The sequence below is a fragment of the Echinops telfairi genome, unplaced genomic scaffold, assembly GCF_000313985.2.
Source record: "Echinops telfairi isolate 266 unplaced genomic scaffold, ASM31398v2 ScPeMD7_2;HRSCAF=8, whole genome shotgun sequence".
Classification (NCBI taxonomy): domain Eukaryota; kingdom Metazoa; phylum Chordata; class Mammalia; order Afrosoricida; family Tenrecidae; genus Echinops; species Echinops telfairi.
The window spans coordinates 17,804,792-17,820,311 of record NW_022103898.1 but is presented as its reverse complement, the minus strand read 5'-3'; the positions used below and the strand labels follow the sequence as shown (position 1 = coordinate 17,820,311).

Below are 15,520 nucleotides of genomic sequence, written 5' to 3'. Positions count from 1 at the left end.
ATGAATGTACAAATGCGCTTTACACAATTGATGTATGTATGGATTGTGATAAGAGTTGTATGAGCCCCTAATAAAATGATTTTTAAAAAATGACAACCTGGAGAAAAAAATAGGATGATGGTGTAAGAAACAATGCTGGAGACAGCATGATAGAAGTTTGCAAGAACAACAACTTGTTCATCGCAAATACCTTTTTTCAGCAACACAATGAGCTACTACACAAGTGGATTTCTCCAGCTGGAATACAAAGAAATCAAATTAACTACATCTGTGGGAAGAGATAATGGAGAAGCTCAACACCATCAGCTAAAATCAGGCCAGGGGCTGACTGTAGAACAGACCATAAATTGCTCATATGTGCGTTTGGGATGAAGCTTTAAAAAAAATTAAGACAAAGCCACAAGAGCCAAAATATTGCCGTGGGTCTATCCCCCTGAATTTCAAGAACACCTCAAAAACAGATATGATGCATTGAACACCAAGGACAGAAGACCTGTTGAGCTGTAGGAGGCCCTCAAGACCCTCATTCATGTAGAAAGCAAAGGATAATTTAAAAGACAGGGAAAAAAGAAAGGATCAACATGGATGTCAAAAGAGATTCTGAAACTTGCTCTTAATCATAGAGTAGCTAACGTAAAGGGGAGAAAGAAATATTCAAAGACTGAATAGGAAGTTTTAAAGGACAGATCAAGAAGACAAAGTCGAAAATTATAATGAAATATGTAAAGACCTAGAATTAGAAAAACAAAATGGAAGAATGTATTCAGTACATTTTAAACTGAAAGAACTGAAGAAAAATTCCAAGCTTCTGGTAGAACTCTTGAAAGATTCTATGGGTGAAATATTGACTGATGCAGGAAGTATAGAGGGAAGAGGGAAAGAATATACAAAGTCACTGTACTGAAAAGAACTAGTCTATACTCTACCATTTCAGGAGAGAGCATATGAGCAAGAACCAATGGTGCTGAAGGAAGAAGTTCAAGCTGCACTGAAATCATTAGCCAAAATCAAGGCTTCAGGAATTGGTGGAATACCTATTGAAATGCTTCAACTAACTGATGAAGAACAATTTGTTTATATGACATGGCCTTACTCAGTACTCGCCCTCATGAAGAGATCACTGAACATACGAGTGCTATAGCAAAGTATGAAGAAGAACTCAGAGAGTGCCCAGTTATCAGAAAGAATGTGTCTGGGGTCTTAAAGGCTTTTCTTAAAACAAGCAGCTTTCTAAATGAGGCATCAACTAAGTCCACATGGAAGAAACACACTAGCCTAGGTGATCCAAGATACCCACCTTCCCGACATGATTGCTGAAGACAGACGTGTGCATACGCAAACGTGGTGAAGAAAGCTGATGGTGCCCGGCTATCAAAAGATATAGCATTTGCGGTCTTAAAGGCTTGAAGGCAAACAAGCGGCCATCTAGCTAGGAAGCAACAAAGCCCACAGAGAAGAAGCACACACGCCTGAGTGAGCACGAGGTATTGAAGGGATCAGGTAGCAGACATCAAAGAACAAAAACCATCTTTGTGTGACCACATTCCCCACACAAATGCTGAAGAGGAATGTGTGCATAAGTAAGTGTGGTGAAGAAGGCTGATGGTGCACCGCTATCGAGAGATATAGTATCTGGGGTCTTAAAGGCTTGAAAGTAAACAAGTGGCCATCTAGCCCAGAAGCAGCAAAGCCCACATGGAAGCAGAACACCAACATGTGTGATCATGAAGGGCTGAGGTTTCAAGCACCAAAGGCAGGAGTGGGGGGAATCATATAATTGTGAATGAGGGGAGCGCATGATGGGAACCCAATGCCCATCTATAGACAACGGACATCCCTTGCAGAGGGGTAGTGGGGAGGAGCTGAGTCACTCAGGGTTCAGTGTAGCAATAATGAAACTCACAACCTTTCTCTAGTGCTTAAACGCTTCCTCCCCCCAACTATCACGATCCCAATTCTACCTTGCAAACCTGGTTAGACCATAGGATGCACAGTGGTACAGATGGGAACTGGAAACACAGGGAATCCAGGACAGATGATCCCCTCAGGACCAGCATAAGCATGGTGATACCGGGAGGGAAGGGAGGGTGGAAAGGGGGAGCCAATCACAAGGATCTACATATAACCTCCTCCCTGGGGGATGGGCAACAGCAGGGTGGGTGAAGGGAGATGCCGGGCAGTGTAAGATAAGATAAAATAATAATTTATAAATTATTAAGGGTTCATGAGGGAGGGGGAAACGGGGAGGAGGAGGAGAGGAAAAGGAAAATGAGGTGCTGATTCCAGGAACCCAAGCAGAAAGCGAATTTTGAGAATGATGAGAGTAACGAATGTATAAGTGTGCTTTACACAATTGATGTATGTGTGGATTGTGATAAGAGTTGTATGAGCCCCAATCAAATGATTTTTTTAAAAACTTAAAAAATGAAATCCATAACTGAAGGAGGGAATGCTATCAGAGTTTATATTCTAAATGCCCGGTTTGCAGAAGGCTATGGATGATAGTGGCAGACCAAAATCCACTTACGGGGTCCCCACTGGATTAAGCTTCTGGGAATCCCCTCTGATCATTGTCCAGGAAATTGAAATGCCTTGATAGCAGAGAAAGGTGAAATCTTCTAGAGGTGAATTTAAGACAGAGAGCATTGAAAAGTTAATTATAAAAGCTGTAGTTAGGTTAAAATGTAACACCTTATTTCTTTCCTTTTGACCCATTTTAAAGTTTTCTTTCAGTTTTTAATATGTTCTGCTTTCTTCAGTTTGAGGGGTTCATGTCATTGGAGGGGTTTGTTTCTTTCTTATTTTTGTTTGGTGTGATTTTCTGTGTATGAAATCCAGGATAGGATATCACATCAGAGACAATAAGTAGGTTAATAATTACCGAGAGACATGGCAGTGGAGGTTGGGGAGTAACAGGGAGCTAACAACAATGACTATGAGAAAAAAGAAAATGTTCTAAAATTAATTGTGGTGATAAATGTATAGCTCTTTTGAATATGATTGAGCTATTAAATTGTATACTGTGTGAATTATATGCCGATAAGAGTCGAGAGATGTGAATAGCTCTGTTATCAGACAGAATGTATTGCAAAGTCGACCCGTGACGTGAATAGACATCTGTCCTCCCCTGTTCATTGCAACACTGTTCATAAAAGCTAAAAGATAAAAACAGCTTATGAGCTCATCAGCAGATACACGAATACACACACTGTGGTCCGTGCATACAATACCACACTATAAAATGATAAAGAATAATGATGAATCTGTGAAACATCCCGCACCCCGAGTTAATTTGGAGTCTATGATGCTGAGTGAAATAAGTCAACCCTAAAAGGACACATGCTATAAAGATGGTGTCAGGCTTGGTCAATCAGAGGAACATCGAAGAAGAAGGAAGTTCTCAAGGAGATGGATTACACAGTGGTTGTGATGATGGGCTCAAAGCTAGGAATAGCTGCGAGGTTGCTGCAGGGCCAGGCAGCGGTTCGTGTTATTGTTCATAGGGTTGCTACGGGTTGGCACCAACTCGACGGCACCTAACAACAACGATTGTAAAAGGCCAAGAATAGCTTTATACACAGAGAGAAACTTTCTTTGATGGATACCAGGAATGGGAGGGGAAAGAAAGGAGAATCACAAATTAGAGAATGCAGAGGCCCCGACTGTCCTGCAGGAAAAGGCAGTACAGCGTCTGAAGGACGCTGGCACTACATAACCCAGAGGAAGGACGATCCCGAGAGATACACAGGACTATGAGGCAATGGGTCAGTGCAGTTGTTCAGACCGAACAAGGGAACACTGTGGTTTATTATCAGGAACAGGAGGCAGCAGGGTTGCAGGCTCTCACCATATTTACACAATCTGTCTGATAAGCAAATGCTCCAAGAAGCTGGCCTTTAGGAAGAACACAGCATCAGGATTGGACAAAGGCTTATTGACAACCTTTGACAGACAAACAATACAACCTTCCTTTGCTGAAAGCAAGGAACATTTAAAGTTTGCTGATGCATGATCTGCGGCCTTCAGTATGGATTACAACTCAACGTGAAGCAATAAAAATCCTTACCGCTAGATCAAATTTGTAAATACTGCAAATATAATCATATATTAAGAAAACACAAAGAAGGCACAGGGGTCAAAACTACTTCAGATACTGGGCTGAACTACCAGATCGGAAGGCTTAGCACCATAGTCTCCGAGGGTCATCAGGGTCAGAGGACCAAACAGTTCATAAAGAAAACGTGAGTAGAGTCTGGGATCTTAAAAGCTTGGGCGAAACCACCTAAGAACCAGCGTTTGGTTTCTTCCCACATGGAGAAATGTTGAATGAAGAAAACCAAAGATTCAAGGAAGCAACTAGTCCCAAAGACCCATAGCCCACATGAACCAGAGCCTCCTCTAAAGCCAGACCTAGATGGTGCTCAGTACCATTACCAGTCTCTCTAAGTCCCCAATAGAAAGTCCTTGTAAGAATGGGTAAAAGATACAAAATAAATTTAAAATTTGAAAAACATCTGTCTTACTTATCTAAAAGAGACCAGAAGAACCCCTGAAACGGTCCCCCAACTACAGTCTTCTAACTTGAAACTCAAGGCATTCTTGGGGGTCACCTTCCAGCTAAATAATACAGGGTGCCATAAAATAAACACAGGCCAAGAATATGCTCCCTAGAACAAGCAGCTATACAAGGCCAAAGGGGAGCCTTTGCCCCAAACCAAAGATAAGAAGGAGGGAGGGACAGGGGAACCGAAGAATGGAAATGGGGACCAGGTGAGACTGCTGGCACATTGTGGGAATCGCAACTCACATCACAAAGCTATTGTGTATAAGTTGTGATTGGACATTTGCTGTGTAAGCTTTCACCTCAAGAACAATAAAGTATTACAAAAAAAACCCAGAAGAAATACACAGGAATAGGGGACGCCATTGGTAAATGCTTTAACATACATGTCGATAGGAAGATATATGTGTGTTTACATATGAGCATCTATAGGTATAACTATATACCCGTTGATGTGGGCTGAACATGTACATACACTAAAGTACATAGCGGTACGTCACAGATCCCTCTCAGACATAACCAAGCATCTGGCAGGATCGGTTTACTGGGTTTGCGTATAGTCTCAGGGGACATCTCTGTCAACTGGCACAGCACAATCTATAAAGCTTATGATCGATACGTCCAAGTTTGGTAAGTGCCTGGGGAATTAAAATTACATAACTGACCATCTACAGTACAACTAATTTTATTCCTAAGATTTATTTTCTAGTGTCAAGCATGGGTACAGGGGAGTGTTTGTCATTCTTTTATATCCCAACAGCAGATGGAAGTCCAAGACAGTTCTGTTTGAGGCTAGGTATCAAATGAAACTCACTGCTGAGTCGATTGGTGTGGTGGGCTCCACATTTTTGTTGCTAACTGCAAAGTCAGCAGTTCGAACTCACCAGCTTCTCCTCCAGAAAAAAGACGAGGCTTTCTACTCCCAGAAAGATTTTCAACCGCAGAAACCCACAGGGGCAGTTCTACTCTGTCTTACAGGGTGGTGATGAGATGAGTCGAATTACCCTGTCTGTGTTTTCAGGAAGATTGTGTTCATGATTCATTTTTCTGCTGGTCAGTGTTTTTTTGTTGTTTGTTCTATTGTGGACCATTTGCTGGCAAGACCCCAAACCTGATAAACCAATCCTGCAGGAGGTTCGTTATGTCTGGAAGCGGCTTGTAATTATTGCTTGAGTCTGTGCCTATAGAGACTTGCAATCGATTTCTTCCAGGTCCCAATGTGGAACTTTGTTGACCTTAGTTCACTGTGTGAGATTTCCTGGTTTACAAAGGCAATGCTCGGGCAAAAAAACCAACTTAGTGTGTGTACCAGTACCCACAGAGGTCCTGGGTGGTCCGTGTAGAATTTTTGTCTCCCATGTGGGAGAAGTATTGCATTAGGTAAATCTACTGTGCAAGACTTCTGTAAAGCATTGAAGAGCAAGGATATAACTTTGAGGACTAAGTGCACATGACCCAAGCCATGGTAGTCTTCATTACATCATAGACATGTGAAAGCTGAACATTGCATCAGGGGGATTGTAGAAGAATCAATGCTTTTGAACTGTGGTGCTGGAGAAGAATACTGAAAGTACCATGGACTGCTAAATGGACAAACTGATTTGTATTGGAAGAAGTAAGGCCGGAGGGCTCGTTAGAGGCAAGGATGGCAAGGCTTCGTCTTACAGACTTCAGACATGTTGCCAGGAGGGACCAATCCCTGGAGAAGGACATCATGCTTGGTCAAGTGGAAGAGAGGCCAAAAAGAGGAAGACTTCCGAGGAGATGGATTGACACAGTGTCTGCATCAAGGGACTCAAGCAAAGAACAATTGTGAGGCTGGCGCAGGTCCGTGGGGTGTTTCATTCTGCAGTACACAGGGCCACTGTGGTTTGGAGTTGACTGAATGGCACCTGACAACATCATATGGGAGACCCAGGTTTGCGTCCTGGGCAATGCACCTCACGTGCAGTCACCACCCATGTGTCAGTGAGGCCGTGTGACAGAGAACTTCCAGACCGAGATAGAAAAGGAAGCAATACCCAGAGATCTCCTCCCGCACATCAGCCATGGAGGTCCTACTGATGACAGGGACTTGATGCGTAATTGACTGTGGGACCAAGCAGTCATTGTTCTATTGCGCATGGGGCTTCCATGAGTCCGGGCTGACTCGAGAGCAGCTCACCACAGCCAACCTTGGCTGGCCGTTAGTATTTCTGCAATGTTTAAAAAAAATGATTTCTTTCTAATCCATTTACACCAAGTCAAGAATCCATGTCACATACTCATTAAATTGCACAAGTGTATTCTCTCCCAGTGCTGGAGTCTAGCAGCCTGAATTCAGACTGTTGGCAGAACCATGCTTTCCCCCACAACGTCGACAGGGCCCCCCTCTCTCTCCAGCTCCTGGTTGTACCAAGCAGCCCCATTGTAAGTGAAGTGGTGTTGTTCCTATTTGTTCTGTGGCTAAGAATGTATCCATCTGAGCTTACAAGGGTTTCTGGACAACCATGACTTGTCGGTGTCTTGGCTCAGGCTGTTGACAGAACTATGCTCTCCCACGAGCAAGGACTTGCACTGTAATGTTTGTCATGCTGGGCTAGGAGCTTCAAGGTCAGAGTTTGAAACTACCAGCCATTCCATGGGAGCGAGATTTAAATCAGAATTGACTGGATGACAGGGACTTTGGTTGACCCTGTTGGCTACAGGAGGAACTGCTGACCACAAGGTTGGTGGTTCAAGCCCACCAGCTACTCTGTGGGAGAAAGATGAGGCTGTCTACTCCCTTAAAGATGATTTGTAGAAGGCTATGGATGACAGTGGAAGCGCAAAACCCATTTGCAGGGTCCACACCTGGATGAAGCCTCCAATGATTCCCCTCTGATTATAGCTTAGGGATATGAATAGCCGTGTTATCAGACAGAGAGCATTATACAGTCGATTATGGCAGACATGGTTAGATTAACACTTAATATCTTATCATTTGATCTCCCTGTTGACCTATTTTAAAGTTGTTTCAATTTTTTTTTAAGTGAAATGGAAATGCATGTGGATTCAGCCCTGGTGACTAGGAAAGAATAGTTTGATTGAGAGGTAGAAGAAGAGTGATTTCTAACTGAAATAATATTTTGCATTGTGGAATAAAATTCTAAGGCCCGATTCCACTGTGGTGAAATCTACTTGTTCCCTTATATAAATGCAGTCTTTCTCCCGGAATTTTGCAAGGCGGAGGGAAAGAAAACCCGAGACATCGAGATAGCGTTACTTGTTGGATGTTTTATTTGCTCTTTCGTTCATTCCTTCCTTCAAGGCCACAGAAACATCCAGGGGCTAGTCTCTGTTTCAAAGAGGCCAAACCTATGCCAGGAAACCGGAGAAATAGATGGTCACAGAGGCTTGTTCTGATTGCTCAGGTTCTACTTGTGCTTCCAGCCACACCTTGTCCCCTTGGCTCAGCGGGAGGACCAATCTGCCTGACACGTCCCTGTACTCCTCTGCAGAGGCCTGATGCTTTTCCAGGATGTGAGCCTGATTCTTCACCAGCCAAACCGTCATCGTACAGTGTTGGAGCTCTACATCAAAGTGGAAATGGTAGAGGCCAGCTACCGAGCAGGTGAAGACTCCCATATCTCCCTGCAGGTCTTCCCCACTGTTGTACAACACCTCTGTGAAACCGACAGGCGTGGTAGGTGAAGGCAGCTTGTCCTTGAGCTTAGCGGTGAAGGCTGGCTTTGTGTTGCACGGACATTGGAAGTCAGGTCCAGGACCTCCTGATCTACCTGAAAATGAGAAGAAGGTGATTCTCTCAGAAACCTATGAGACCGCCCACTTGTTGCATAGAGATTGCTATTAGGCATATGCTTTAAATGGCTAATGTCACATCTCTGAAATGACCAGCTGTGTCCGAAAGCCAATGAACCATTCTAAGGCTCCAAGTCTTCCTTTTTTTAAAAAGGTGATAATAAATCGTGACTTCACATTGGAATATTTGGAGTTTTAGTGGGGCCCTTCATATAAATATGTTATGTGGTGTCTATCACATGTGAAGCTCTGTTCTTAACACATGTTGCCTATTATTGTAATTTCTCTTGACTTCTGGTTCCTTGATAATCCTCCATACTCCCTGCGATATTTTAAACCAGTGGTTCTCAACCTTCCTACTGCTGCAACCCTTTCATACAGTTCCTCATGTGGTGGTGACCCCCAATAATAAAATTATTTTCATTGCCACTTCATCACTGTCATTTTGCTACTGTCATGAATCAGGTGACCCCTGTGAAAGGGGTCGTGACCCACAGGTTGAAAACCGCTGCTTTAAACCCAACCCACTGCCATCAAGTATACGCTGACTCGTGGTGGCCCGATCACTGGTTTCTGAGACTGGAACTCTTTACCTGAGCAGACAGCCTCAAATTCCTGCGACAAGTCCCTCCCCTCGCAGCCCATCGCTGCACCCACACCCGACGCGGTACAAATTGGGTGAGCTAATCACGAAGCTTGCGTGTGAGCTAATCACAAGGCTCCCTGTTCAAGCCCACCAGCTTCTCCTAGGAGAAAGATAAGTCTGTCTGCTGCCATAAAGATTTCGTCTCAGAAACCCTGAGGATCAGCTCTATTCTCGGCTCTGCGGTTGCTGTGAATCAGAATCAACTTGATGGCAATGGGTTTGGCTCAGTTTGGAGTAGTGTTTTTTAAAATATTCATACTGATGGCACTGTTCTGGCAAAAGAACAAAGAGATCTGTCTTGGAAGAAGCACAGCCCGAGCGCCCCTTTAGAGGGCAGAAGAGGGAGGCTTGGCATCCGTACTTTGGACATGTGATCAGGAGAGACGATAGTCGGTGGAGAAGGACATCCTGGTTGGTCAAAATGGAGGGGCACTTGAAAAGGATGACAGTGATGCCATCACTATTTCCCCCGGCAGATGTGGCTGACCTCTGTCAGTGTGTCGTGCTGTGCGATGCTGTGAAGCCGGGAGTGGTGCCACTGGTATTTCCAGTGCCAACAGGATCACCGAAGGTGACTGGGTTTCGGCAGAGCTTCCAGACTAAGTACAGATGATGAAGAACAAATTGGGCGCCTATGTCAGAGGAAGAAGTTGCTGAAAACTTGGGGCGTAGCATTGGAACATTGTCAGATACTGAAAACCTAACGCATGGAAGAACGTCATCCAAGCAGCCACCAGGAGATGGGCCCTTCTGGTCAGCAGGCACTGAAAATGTGACTAAGGAAGTGTGGCTTTGTCAAAATAGAGTCGACAATTGGTGACGTGAATGGAATAAATCCTGTGGGAGTAAAGCCTTCAGGATCTTCATTTGCTGATGGGGCCAAACACAAAACGAGAAGAAAGAGCTGCAAAAATCCACAAATAATCAGAACTTGTAAAATATGAAGTACGAATCTGGGAAAAATGGAAAGTGGCCAAAAATGAAATGGAATGTATATTTATGTCCTAGGCCAGCAGTTCTCAACCTGTGGGTTGTGACCCCTTTGGGGGCCGAACGACCCTTTCACAGGGGTCGCCTAACCATCAGAAAACACATATGTCCGATGGTCTTAGGAACTGAGACACCACTCCTCTATCCGGCTCCAGGCGGGTCCGCCCACATGCAGATACACCCATATATGAGTACCAGGCTTGAAGACTGTGATCCATGCTGCACCATGCTTCAAGACAAAATGTCATCTATTTGTGACTAGAGATAAATATTTCACAATATATAATTACATATTGTTTTTTAATTCATCACTATGCTTAAATTATGTTCAACTTGTAACAATGAAAATACATCCTGAATATCAGATATTTACATGACAACTCATAACAGTAGCAAAATGACAGTGATGAAGTAACAATGAAAATAATGTTATGGTTGGGGGTCACCACATGAGGAGCTGTATGAAAGGGTTGTGGCCTGAGGAAGGTTGAGAACTGCTGTCCTAGGCAATAAGGAGCTGACATGAACTGGGATTGGCCATTTTGAATTAGAAAATCATGGTTTACACTGCCAAGAATGACATAATCCAAAGGAATGGCACTGTATTCGTTGTCAAAAAAAGGACATGTCAAGATATATCTTGAAGCATAATGTTGGTATAAGATTCCATCTATCTTCCTTCAAGAAAATCCAATCAATACAACTATTATTCAAATTTATGTGCCAACCACAAAATCTAGTGATGCGGAAACTGAGAAATTCTACCAATGTATTCAGTCCAAAATTGAGCATGCATGCAATCAAGATGCATTGATAATTCTTAGTGATTGGAATACAAAAGTTGGAAACAAAGAGGCATGAACAATAGTTGGAAAATAGGGTCTTGGTGATAGAAATGAAGCTGGAGAGATCATGACAGAATTTTGCAAGATCAACAACTTGTTCATGCCAAATACCTTTTTTCAACAACACAATGGTGAATGCACATATGGATTTCCCCAGGTGGAACTGAGAGAAATCAATGCAACTACATCTGTGGGAAGAAACAATGAAGAAGCTCAATATCAACAGCTAAAACCAGGCCTGAGGCTGACTGTGGAATGGATTATCAATTGCTTGTATGTAAGTTCAAGTTGAAGCTGAAAAAAAAATTAAAGAAGGCCACGAGAGCCAAAATATCACCTTGAATCTATCTCACCTGCGCTTTAAGAACCTTTCAAAAGCAGATATGCCTCATGGAACCCTAATGACAGAGAATTGATGAGCTATGAGAGGACAATAAGAGTATCACTCATGAAGAAAACAAAAGCTCATCAGAGAGACAGGAAAGAAAGGAAATATCAAGTAGATGTCAGAAACTTGCTCTTAATTACAGAGTGGATCAGGCACAGGGAAGCAAGGTGGAAGTCAAAGAGCTGAACTGAGCATTCCAAACGACAACTCGAGAAGACGAAGTCATGGACTATAGTGAAATGTGCAAAGACCTGGAGCTAGAACACCGAAGGGAAGAAGAGGTCCGCATATCTTAAACTGACAATATTCAAGAAAACATTTAAGCCTCCAGTTGCCAGATTGAAAGATTCTATAGGCAAAATATTGAACGATGCAAAAAGCAGCAAAAGAAGATGGAAGAAATATACAAAGTTGCTGTACTCAAAAGATGTAGTTGGCATTCAGCCCTTACAAGAGGTAGCATATGAGCATGAAGGAATTGAACGGAAAGAAGTTCAAGCTACACTGAAAGCATCAGCTATAAACAAGGGTCCAGGAATTGAAGAAATATCAATGGAAATGTTTCAACAAGCATGCGAGCACTGAAAGCATTGGAAGCATTTACTCATTTATGCCAGGAAATTTGGAAGAGAGCTATTTGAACAACTGGCGAGAATAGATTCATATGTGTACCCATTCCAAAGAAAGGTAACTCCACAGAATACTCAAATCATAGAGCAATATCATTCATGTCACATCCAAGTAAAATATTACTGAAGATCATCCAACCATGGTTGTAACAGTACCTTAACAGAGAGCCACCAGAAGTCCAGGCCAGATTCAGAAGGGGACATGGAACAAGGACAAGGAACATTGCTGATGGCAGATGACTACCAAAAAGATGTTTACTTGTGTGTTAGTGACTATGCTAAGGCATTGGACTGCGTAGATCCTAAAAAACTATGGCTCGTCTTGAGGAAGAATGGGAATTTCAGGACACTTCATTGTGCTCACGGGGAACGTCTGCATGGATCAAGAGGCAGTTGTGCAACAGAGCAAGGGAATACTGCATGGCTTACAATCAGGACAGGTGTGTGTCAGGGTTGTAGCCTCTCACCATACTTATTCAATCTGTATGCTGAGGCAAGAATCAGAGAAGCTGGATCATATGAAGAAGAATGCCGCATTAGGATTGGAGGGAGGCTTATGAACAACCTGCGATAGGCAGATGACACAACCTTGCTTGCTAGAAGTGAGGAGGACGGGAAGCGCTTGCTGATGAAGACCAAGGATTGTAGCCTTCAGTACGGATGATAACTCAATGCAAACAAAACAAAAGTCCCTGCAACTAGACCGATAGGTAACTTTCTGATAAATGGAGAAAAGTTGGAAGTTATCCAGGATTTCACCTTCCTTGGATCCACAATCAATGTTCCTGGAAGCAGCGGTCAAGAGATCAAATGTCATGTTACATTGGCTAAATGGGCTGAACAAGACTTCGTTCGAGTGCTGAAGCGAAGGGATGTTACTTTGAGGACTAAAGTGTGCCTGACCCAAGCCATGGTATTTTTAATCGTCTCAGATGCATGTGAAAGGTAGACCTTGAATAAGGAAGACTGAGGAAGAACTGATGCCCTTGAATTATGAGGCTGGTAAAAGAGACGAAAGTGCCGTGGAAGACAACTCTGTCTCCGAAGAAGCACACCCGAGTGCTCCTTCGAGGCGAGGACGACGATCTTCGCCTCACAGACTTTGGACAAGTTGTCAGGAGAGACCAGTCCTTGGAGAAGGACAGCGTGCTTGGTAAAGTCGAGGGGCAGTGCAAAAGAGGACGGCCCTCAAGGAGATGGGTGGAATCAGTGGCTGCACGAGTGGCATCAAGCACAGGCACAATTGTGAGGACGGCGCTGGACTCATCAGTGTCTCATCGTACATGTCAGGTGGCGACGGCCTGGAACGGACTGGAAGGCACCTAACAACAACCGCGATTTTTGTCAAAGAGTCCCTGGGGGTAGGAAGCGGTAAGTGCGGTGTGAGTAGGCAGAAGAAAGGAGCAGTTCCAAGCCACTTAAAGGCACTTCAAAAGGCAGGCCTGGGGATCGCCTCGGAAAGGTGGGAGTCGGAAAGAGCCGACTGAGAAGTTCCACTCGGCGCACAGTGTCTCCATGGGTCAGAATAAACAGCAACACCATCAGCAAGTTCTACGAATGAGTCTGCTTTCCCCAAAGATAAGAAATGAAAAGACCTGGGTGTCTAATCCTGAGGACCAGAAAATGTCTGGGTCATCAGCTGTAATGCCCCATGGCCACTGATCATGACCCCAGAAGAGAGCACACGGGACTGAAACGTGAGTTTCCCTGAGAGTTCTCACTTACCTAGAAGGAAGCCCTGGATGACCAGGACAGGGTCTGGGGAAACTTCTGCTGCCTTATCCAGATGCTCACTTAATAGAACAGCATGGTTGGGTCTTGATGGCCAGATTGTCTACCTAGACTCATGACACACAATCTATGTCAGGGGCCTGCTTCCGCCACGACTCTCATATTTGCATTGTGAGTCCATGGAACTAGAGGAGGTCACTTTCTTCTGACCCTTCTTGAGTGGATTTCGGTTTCTTGCCCCTCTGTTTTGGGACCCCATCCTATCGCTGCTCATTCCTCCCCCGATTCTTTCCATCCATAACGCTTCCTGCTCTGGCATCTCTAAGGATGATGGCTTCTGCCCATCAGCTGCCCTCCAGCAGAAAGATGTGGCCGCATTACTGTAAACATTCATGAACATGGACACCCTACAGGGTCACTTGGAATTGCCTTTGATTTGATGTCAATGGGTAAAAGCATTTAACCCATACTTTCCTATGATGCTGTAAATCAAAACCAACTTTAAATGTCCCTTTTCGGAGGTTCAGGCCACACGTCTTGTGCCTTACATAGCTCTTTCTCTAGTAGTGTCTCACAATAGCCACGCATCCTTTTTGTGCATGCCTTCCCATACATACAAGGTTTCTTGATTACAGGGAATCAAATGGAACTAGCTGAAGAAGTATGTGGGATTTATGGAAACGGATACCAAACCAAACCAAACCCCAAGCCGTGGCTGTTGAATCCAACCTGATTCACAGTGAGGGACCCCATGAAAAGGAGTAGAACTTCCCCTCAACATTTTCTCAGGGCTGAGAGCCTTAGTGGTGTCGTAGTTAAGTGTTGGGGTGTTAACGGCGAGATTCACCAGCTGCCTTGCAGGAGAAGGTGAGACTGTGTTCCTGTAAAGATGGACAGTCTCAGACACCCCAAGGAGCAGTTCTACTCTGTCCGATGGGGTCATTATGAGACGAGGTTTCGTTTGGGAAGTCTGTGTTTGGGAAGTTTGGGAAGGCTGCTGGGTTGGAACCACTCGCCTTGTGGTTGGTTAGCTAAAGAACTCTTAGCCAGTGAAGGAGGTGTGGCAAAAGAGAGGGAAGCGAAGTTTTGGATAAACAGGCCATCAGACAATGATGAGGACCCTGGGGGCTGGAGCCAGGAAAGTGCTGTGTGTCTCATGTCTTCTCTTCCTACTCTTATTGCCTGGTGCCTTCAGACTCTCCACCCAGCTGCCCCAGGTGGCTCGAGACACCACTACTGGCAGTTTCTAAACTCATGCACATTCAGAATTGTTAGCAGCAGAGATGAGGGGTGGGATAGCGATCCAGCTCTGGTGGAAAAGTCCCAGGGAAGAAGATTTGGCTGAACCTGGGTCCTTTGCTAACCCTCAATAGAGTGCACCCCTCACTGCATTGCAGTGGATGGAACAGGGGAAGGAGACACTCCCCCATAATAACCGATTGCTCTTCTTGGAACAAAACCTTTTTCTTCTTTAACAAGCACCTGAAAAAAAAAATCCCAGAAGAAATGGGAGAAAGGAGTCAACAAATACCCGAATGCTGCCATTCTTAATGATGTGCTGGACACAAAGGAGATTTAGGAGAAAAGTAAAGCATTTCACAATTGTTCAAACAAAAAAACAAGTTAGAGAAGAAATCTATATCTTGATAGAAGAAATCTACCAAGAAATAGATTTCTTCTACCTCTTGGCCCAGGAGGCCTCAACCAACCCCGAGGTCCTGGAAGTCCGGAAAGTCCAGCAGGTCCGGGAGGTCCTGGAGGTCCTATAGGTCCTGGGGGTCCCGGGGGTCCTGGAGGTGCTGGAGGTCCAGGGGGTCCTGGAGGTGGTGGAGGTTCGGAACACCCTCCATTTTCACAGAAAACAGTTGCTATTAAGATAATGCTAGCCAATGTCCAGGTACCTAATATAAGAGAACAAAGGGGCGATTTTTTTTCTTTTGCTGTCATGTA

At 44.3% G+C, this 15,520-nt stretch overlaps 1 long non-coding RNA gene across 1 annotated transcript; it reads right to left on the bottom strand.

The window, feature by feature from the left end:
* Nucleotides 1-7,796: 7,796 nt before the first annotated feature.
* LOC101643901 lies at nucleotides 7,797-15,470 on the bottom strand. The gene is made up of 2 exons (XR_006680191.1): nucleotides 15,280-15,470; nucleotides 7,797-8,319 (listed from the first exon to the last, which is right to left on the bottom strand). It is a non-coding gene; the product is annotated as an uncharacterized LOC101643901 (long non-coding RNA).
* Nucleotides 15,471-15,520: the final 50 nt, after the last annotated feature.